The sequence below is a fragment of the Trifolium pratense genome, linkage group LG7 (genome assembly GCF_020283565.1).
Source record: "Trifolium pratense cultivar HEN17-A07 linkage group LG7, ARS_RC_1.1, whole genome shotgun sequence".
NCBI classification, from domain to species: Eukaryota; Viridiplantae; Streptophyta; class Magnoliopsida; order Fabales; family Fabaceae; genus Trifolium; species Trifolium pratense.
This window is the reverse complement of record NC_060065.1, coordinates 27,274,914-27,282,153: the sequence shown is the minus strand read 5'-3', so window position 1 is coordinate 27,282,153 and position 7,240 is coordinate 27,274,914.

Sequence of the window (7,240 nt, the reverse complement as noted above, 5' to 3'; positions counted from 1 at the left end):
GTTTGTAGTCGTTTTTATGGGTTATGGCCTATTTTAGTGTTCGTAGTCGTTTTTATGGTTTTTGGCCTATTTTAGGGTCGTTTATATGGATTTTGGCCAATTTTAGTGTTTGTAGTCGTTTTTATGGTTTTTGGCCAATTTTTAGTGTTTGTAGTGGTTTTAATGTTTTTGGCCTATTTTAGGATCGTTCTGTAGTTTTTGGCCAATTTAAGTGTTTGTAGTCATTTTTCTGGGTTATGGCCAATTTTAGTGTTCGTAGTCGTTTTTATTGTTTTTGGCCTATTTTAGGGTCGTTTATATGGATTTTGGCCAATTTTAGTGTTTGTAGTCGTTTTTTATGGTTTTTGCCCTATTTTAGGTCGTTTATATGGTTTTTGGCCAATTTTGGTGTTTGTTGTTGTTTTTATGGTTTTTAGCCTATTGTAGGGTCGTTTAATAAGTTTTTGGCCAATTTTAGTGATTGTAGTCGTTTTTATGGTTTTTGGCCTATTTTAGGGTCGTTAATATGGATTTTGGCCAATTTTAGTGTTTGTAGTCGTTTTTATGGTTTTTGGCCAATTTTTAGTGTTTGTAGTGGTTTTAATGTTTTTGGCCTATTTTAGGATCGTTCTGTAGTTTTTGGCCAATTTAAGTGTTTGTAGTCATTTTTCTGGGTTATGGCCAATTTTAGTGTTCGTAGTCGTTTTTATGGTTTTTGGCCTATTTTAGGGTCGTTTATATGGATTTTGGCCAATTTTAGTGTTTGTAGTCGTTTTTTTTTATGGTTTTTGCCCTATTTTAGGTCGTTTATATGGTTTTTGCCCAATTTTGGTGTTTGTAGTTGGTTTTATGGTTTTTAGCCTATTGTAGGGTCGTTTAATAAGTTTTTGGCCAATTTTAGTGATTGTAGTCGTTTTTATGGTTTTTGGCCTATTTTAGGGTCGTTTATATAGTTTTTGGCCAATTTTAGTGTTTGTAGTCGTTTATATGGTTTTTGGCCAATTTTAGTGTTTGTAGTGGTTTTTAATGTTTTTCGCCTATTTTATGTACGTTCATTTGTTTTTGACCAATTTAATTGTTTGTAGTCGTTTTATGGGTTATGGCCTATTTTAGTGTTCGTAGTCGTTTTTATGATTTTCGGCCTATTTTAGGGTCGTTAATATGGATTTTGGCCAATTTTAGTGTTTGTAGTCGTTTTTATGGTTTTTGGCCAATTTTTAGTGTTTGTAGTGGTTTTAATGTTTTTGGCCTATTTTAGGATCGTTCTGTAGTTTTTGGCAAATTTAAGTGTTTGTAGTCATTTTTCTGGGTTATGGCCAATTTTAGTGTTCGTAGTCGTTTTTATGGTTTTTGGCCTATTTTAGGGTCGTTTATATGGATTTTGGCCAATTTTAGTGTTTGTAGTCGTTTTTTTATGGTTTTTGCCCTATTTTAGGTCGTTTATATGGTTTTTGGCCAATTTTGGTGTTTGTAGTTGTTTTTATGGTTTTTAGCCTATTGTAGGGTCGTTTAATAAGTTTTTGGCCAATTTTAGTGATTGTAGTCGTTTTTATGGTTTTTGGCCTATTTTAGGGTCGTTTATATAGTCTTTGGCCAATTTTAGTGTTTGTAGTCGTTTTTATGGTTTTTGGCCTATTTTAGGTCGTTTATATGGTTTTTGGCCAATTTTGGTGTTTGTAGTTGTTTTTATGATTTTTGGCCTATTTTAGGTCGTTTATATGGTTTTTGGCCAATTTTAGTGTTTGCAGTCGTTTTTATGTTTGTAGTGGTTTTTAATGTTTTTGGCCTATTTTAGGTCGTTTATATGGTTTTTGTCCAATTTTAGTTTTTGTAGTTGTTTTTATTGTTTTTGGCCAATTTTAGTGTTTGTAGTCATTTTTATGGTTTTTGGCCTATTTTAGGTCGTTTATATGGTTTTTGGCCAATTTTAGTGTTTGTAGTGGTTTTTTATTTTTTGACCTATTTTATGTACGTTCTTTTGTTTTTGGCCAATTTAAGTGTTTGTAGTCGTTTTTATGGGTTATGGCCTATTTTAGTGTTCGTAGTCGTTTTTATGGTTTTTGGCCTATTTTAGGGTCGTTTATATTTTGGCCAATTTTAGTGTTTGTGGTCGTTTTTATGGTTTTTGGCCAATTTTTAGTGTTTGTAGTCATTTTTATGTTTTTTGGCCTATTTTAGGTCGTTTATATGGTTTTTGGCCAATTTTAGTGTTTGTAGTCATTTTTATGGTTTTTGGCTTATGTTAGGTCGTTTACATGGTTTTTGGCCAATTTTAGTGTTTGTAGTGGTTTAATATTTTTGGCCTATTTTAGGGTCGTTCTTTAGTTTTTGGCCAATTTAAGTGTTTGTAGTCGTTTTTATGGGTTATGGCCAATTTTAGTGTTCATAGTCGTTTTAATGGTTTTTGGTCTATTTTAGGGTCGTTTATATGGATTTTGGCCAATTTTAGTGTTTGTAGTCGTTTTTATGGTTTTTGGCCAATTTTAGTGTTTGTAGTCATTTTTATCGTTTTTGGCATATTTTAGGGTCGATATTTAGGATTTTGGCCAATTTTAGTGTCTGTAGTGGTTTTAATGTTTTCGGCCTATTTTAGGATCGTTCTGTAGTTTTTGGCAAATTTAACTGTTTATAGTCGTTTTTCTGGGTTATGGCCAATTTTAGTGTTCGTAGTCGTTTTTGTCGTTTTTGGCCTATTTTAGGTCGTTTATATGGTTTTTGGCCAATTTTGGTGTTTGTATTTGTTTTTATGGTTTTTGGCCTATTTTAGGTCGTTTATATGGTTTTTGGCCAATTTTAGTGTTTGTAGTCGTTTTTATGTTTGTAGTGGTTTTTAATGTTTTTGGCCTATTTTAGGTCGTTTATATGGTTTTTGTCCAATTTTAGTTTTTGTAGTTGTTTTTATTGTTTTTGGCCAATTTTAGTGTTTGTAGTCATTTTTATGGTTTTTGGCCTATATTAGGTCGTTTATATGGTTTTTGGCCAATTTTAGTGTTTGTAGTGGTTTTTAATGTTTTTGACCTATTTTATGTACGTTCTTTTGTTTTTGGCCAATTTAAGTGTTTGTAGTCGTTTTTATGGGTTATGGCCTATTTTAGTGTTCGTAGTCGTTTTTATGGTTTTTGGCCTATTTTAGGGTCGTTTATATGGATTTTGGCCAATTTTAGTGTTTGTAGTCGTTTTTATGGTTTTTGGCCAATTTTTAGTGTTTGTAGTGGTTTTAATGTTTTTGGCCTATTTTAGGATCGTTCTGTAGTTTTTGGCCAATTTAAGTGTTTGTAGTCATTTTTCTGGGTTATGGCCAATTTTAGTGTTCGTAGTCGTTTTTATTGTTTTTGGCCTATTTTAGGGTCGTTTATATGGATTTTGGCCAATTTTAGTGTTTGTAGTCGTTTTTTATGGTTTTTGCCCTATTTTAGGTCGTTTATATGGTTTTTGGCCAATTTTGGTGTTTGTTGTTGTTTTTATGGTTTTTAGCCTATTGTAGGGTCGTTTAATAAGTTTTTGGCCAATTTTAGTGATTGTAGTCGTTTTTATGGTTTTTGGCCTATTTTAGGGTCGTTAATATGGATTTTGGCCAATTTTAGTGTTTGTAGTCGTTTTTATGGTTTTTGGCCAATTTTTAGTGTTTGTAGTGGTTTTAATGTTTTTGGCCTATTTTAGGATCGTTCTGTAGTTTTTGGCCAATTTAAGTGTTTGTAGTCATTTTTCTGGGTTATGGCCAATTTTAGTGTTCGTAGTCGTTTTTATGGTTTTTGGCCTATTTTAGGGTCGTTTATATGGATTTTGGCCAATTTTAGTGTTTGTAGTCGTTTTTTTTATGGTTTTTGCCCTATTTTAGGTCGTTTATATGGTTTTTGGCCAATTTTGGTGTTTGTAGTTGTTTTTATGGTATTTAGCCTATTGTAGGGTCGTTTAATAAGTTTTTGGCCAATTTTAGTGATTGTAGTCGTTTTTATGGTTTTTGGCCTATTTTAGGGTCGTTTATATAGTTTTTGGCCAATTTTAGTGTTTGTAGTCGTTTTTATGGTTTTTGGCCTATTTTAGGTCGTTTATATGGTTTTTGGCCAATTTTGGTGTTTGTAGTTGTTTTTATGGTTTTAGGCCTATTTTAGGTCGTTTATATGGTTTTTGGCCAATTTTAGTGTTTGCAGTCGTTTTTATGTTTGTAGTGGTTTTTAATGTTTTTGGCCTATTTTAGGTCGTTTATATGGTTTTTGTCCAATTTTAGTTTTTGTAGTTGTTTTTATTGTTTTTGGCCAATTTTAGTGTTTGTAGTCATTTTTATGGTTTTTGGCCTATTTTAGGTCGTTTATATGGTTTTTGGCCAATTTTAGTGTTTGTAGTGGTTTTTAATGTTTTTGACCTATTTTATGTACGTTCTTTTGTTTTTGGCCAATTTAAGTGTTTGTAGTCGTTTTTATGGGTTATGGCCTATTTTAGTGTTCGTAGTCGTTTTTATGGTTTTTGGCCTATTTTAGGGTCGTTTATATGGATTTTGGCCAATTTTAGTGTTTGTGGTCGTTTTTATGGTTTTTGGCCAATTTTTAGTGTTTGTAGTCATTTTTATGTTTTTTGGCCTATTTTAGGTCGTTTATATGGTTTTTGGCCTATTTTAGTGTTTGTAGTGGTTTTTAATGTTTTTGGCCTATTTTAGGGTCGTTTATATAGTGTTTGTTTGCCAATTTTAGTGTTTGTAGTCGTGTTTATGCTTTTTGGCCTATTTTAGGTCGTTTATATGGTTTTTGGCCAATTTTAGTGTTTGTAGTCATTTTTATGGTTTTTGGCTTATGTTAGGTCGTTTACATGGTTTTTGGCCAATTTTAGTGTTTGTAGTGGTTTAATGTTTTTGGCCTATTTTAGGGTCGTTCTTTTGTTTTTGGCCAATTTAAGTGTTTGTAGTCGTTTTTATGGGTTATGGCCAATTTTAGTGTTCATAGTCGTTTTAATGGTTTTTGGTCTATTTTAGGGTCGTTTATATGGATTTTGGCCAATTTTAGTGTTTGTAGTCGTTTTTATGGTTTTTGGCCAATTTTAGTGTTTGTAGTGGTTTTAATGTTTTCGGCCTATTTTAGGATCGTTCTGTAGTTTTTGGCCAATTTAACTGTTTGTAGTCGTTTTTCTGGGTTATGGCCAATTTTAGTGTTCGTAGTCGTTTTTGTCGTTTTTGGCCTATTTTAGGTCGTTTATATGGTTTTTGGCCAATTTTGGTGTTTGTATTTGTTTTTATGGTTTTTGGCCTATTTTAGGTCGTTTATATGGTTTTTGGCCAATTTTAGTGTTTGTAGTCGTTTTTAATGTTTTTGGCCTATTTTAGGTCGTTTATATGGTTTTTGTCCAATTTTAGTTTTTGTAGTTGTTTTTATTGTTTTTGGCCAATTTTGGTGTTTGTAGTCATTTTTATGGTTTTTGGCCTATATTAGGTCGTTTATATGGTTTTTGGCCAATTTTAGTGTTTGTAGTGGTTTTTAATGTTTTTGACCTATTTTATGTACGTTCTTTTGTTTTTGGCCAATTTAAGTGTTTGTAGTCGTTTTTATGGGTTATGGCCTATTTTAGTGTTCGTAGTCGTTTTTATGGTTTTTGGCCTATTTTAGGGTCGTTTATATGGATTTTGGCCAATTTTAGTGTTTGTGGTCGTTTTTATGGTTTTTGGCCAATTTTTAGTGTTTGTAGTCATTTTTATGTTTTTTGGCCTATTTTAGGTCGTTTATATGGTTTTGGCCTATTTTAGTGTTTGTAGTGGTTTTTAATGTTTTTGGCCTATTTTAGGGTCGTTTGTATAGTTTTTTTTTGCCAATTTTAGTGTTTTTAGTCGTGTTTATGCTTTTTGGCCTATTTTAGGTCGTTTATATGGTTTTTGGCCAATTTTAGTGTTTGTAGTCATTTTTATGGTTTTTGGCTTATGTTAGGTCGTTTACATGGTTTTTGGCCAATTTTAGTGTTTGTAGTGGTTTAATGTTTTTGGCCTATTTTAGGGTCGTTCTTTAGTTTTTGGCCAATTTAAGTGTTTGTAGTCGTTTTTATGGGTTATGGCCAATTTTAGTGTTCATAGTCGTTTTAATGGTTTTTGGTCTATTTTAGGGTCGTTTATATGGATTTTGGCCAATTTTTGTTTTTTTTGTCGTTTTTATGGTTTTTGGCCAATTTTAATGTTTGTAGTCATTTTTATCGTTTTTGGCATATTTTAGGGTCGATATTTAGGATTTTGGCCAATTTTAGTGTTTGTAGTGGTTTTAATGTTTTCGGCCTATTTTAGGATCGTTCTGTAGTTTTTGGCCAATTTAAGTGTTTGTAGTCGTTTTTCTGGGTTATGGCCAATTTTAGTGTTCGTAGTCGTTTTTATGGTTTTTGGCCAATTTTTAGTGTTTGTAGTCATTTTTATGTTTTTTTGGCCTATTTTAGGTCGTTTATATGGTTTTTGGCCTATTTTAGTGTTTGTAGTCGTTTTTTATGGTTTTTGGCCAATTTTAGTGTTTGTAGTCATTTTTATCGTTTTTGGCATATTTTAGGGTCGATATTTAGGATTTTGGCCAATATATTTTAGGGTCGATATTTAGGATTTTGGCCAATATATTTTAGGGTCGATATTTAGGATTTTGGCCAATTTTAGTGTTTGTAGTGGTTTTAATGTTTTTGGCCTATTTTAGGATCGTTCTGTAGTTTTTGGCCAATTTAAGTGTTTGTAGTCGTTTTTCTGGGTTATGGCCAATTTTAGTGTTCGTAGTCGTTTTTATGGTTTTTGGCCTATTTTAGGGTCGTTTATATGGATTTTGGCCAATTTTAGTGTTTGTAGTCGTTTTTTTTTATGGTTTTTGCCCTATTTTAGGTCGTTTATATGGTTTTTGGCCAATTTTGGTGTTTGTAGTTGTTTTTATGGTTTTAATCCTATTGTAGGGTCGTTTAATAAGTTTTTGGCAAATTTTAGTGATTGTAGTCGTTTTTATGGTTTTTGGCCTATTTTAGGGTCGTTTATATAGTGTTTGTAGTCGTTTTTATACTTTTTGGCCTATTTTATTGTTTGTAGTCGTTTATATGGTTTTTGGCATATTTTAGTGTTTGTAGTCGTTTTTATGCTTTTTCGCATATTTTATTGTTTGTAGTCGTTTTTATGGTTTTTGGCATATTTTAGGGTCGATATTTAGGATTTTGGCCAATTTTAGTGTTTGTAGTCGTGTTTATGCTTTTTGGCCTATTTTAGGTCGTTTATATGGTTTTTGGCTTATGTTAGGTCGTTTACATGGTTTTTGGCCAATTTTAGGGT